We start from the raw sequence: 1,420 nt of genomic DNA, 5'->3' as shown, positions 1-1,420 counted from the left end.
AAATGGTGATCTAAATGTTGGAACACCTTTGAATAAGTTAATATGAAGTGTTAGAATTGTCGGAAGTCGAAAAAGTTGCGTAGATTGCATTTTATGCAAGTTTTTTCAAATTACGGTATGATTTCGATAAACTACGTGCACAATACTCAATCGGGAGGTTTTTGATWGGGTGTTAAGCTTTGGAACTAAKTTTTGGACCTATTAKGAGTTGTTGGAGGTGTTGGAAAATTTTTACGGGATTCCGAACCCAAAATCAAAAACGGCAAAATTTCAAAGGAAAGCATAACTCGTACAAATATGAAAACTGCTGTTGTTGGGAGGTCTTTTATGAAAAGTGTTTTATTGTAAATTATAGATTATCTTGTTATGAACGCGTAGGCGAAAACCTCATCGAAAACGGAGTTCCGAGCGAAAAGTTATGCAATTTTTAGTGTTTAATGGTCAAAACGGGTACCCAGCCGGGTCAAACCGACCCAACTCGGGTTTTAGACATATAAACACGAATTCAGCCCCAATTCTTCTCCATTTTCATTTCTAAGCTTATGTACTCTTCAAGGGAACCAAACTTGGGTGTTTTAGCAAGAAATTGGTGAAATTTTGCAAGATTATTGAAGGTATGTTTCCATTTTTGATAATGTATTCATTTTGAGTTCAAGAAACCATGAAATTATGGTTGCATGTTGAGGATTATAAGCTGAAATCTTGATATTGTGTAGGATATGTAATACATAACTTATTATCTTGTGGAAATCATGATTAGATAAAAAGAAATAGTTGTGTATACATGATATGGTTTGGGAAAGTTTGACTTTTGATAGTCAACCTTATATGAAGATGAACTAGGTGAATGTTTAGTAAAGTAATGATGGATTCATGATGATTTCATATAAGTTATGRTAATATAAAACTAATATATGAATTTGGTACAAAATGGTTTGGAGTTTAACATGAAAAGGTGAAAAATAGTTATCTTCGAGTTTGAAAGTCTTGGTATAAGTTCTGTTTTAGAAAAATCGTATAAAATTGTAGAAAACTCCTAAAAATATGTACAAATAGGCTCTGAAAAGGTAATAAAAAGTTCTACAATTCATATTTGAAAGTCATTTAATGATTTTGAGTTTAAGAAGGTCAAAACAGGTCTGCAAATAGGTGCTGTAAGAAGAAAACTAAAGTGGAAAACTTGAATTAAAAAGGGTTAATTTATATGTTATTGTTGTGCATTGTTAATAAGACTTTATATATGAACTCCAGGTGTTATTTAAGCATAATTTAAGGCCTTGGAAGTGCTTTCCAACCACTGAGCGGGAGTTAGGATTCGACCTTTCGGTTTGGCTTCCAGTTTGATCAACCGATTTCATTAATCAACATTGTGAGTTTATGTGGACATATGTGTGTACTTTGTGATTATGTATGCTATGAT

This window comes from Cynara cardunculus (assembly GCF_001531365.2).
Source record: "Cynara cardunculus var. scolymus isolate 2C chromosome LG 2, CcrdV1, whole genome shotgun sequence".
NCBI lineage: Eukaryota > Viridiplantae > Streptophyta > Magnoliopsida > Asterales > Asteraceae > Cynara > Cynara cardunculus.
The sequence above is the reverse complement of the archived record's forward strand: the minus strand, read 5'-3'. Positions refer to the sequence as shown.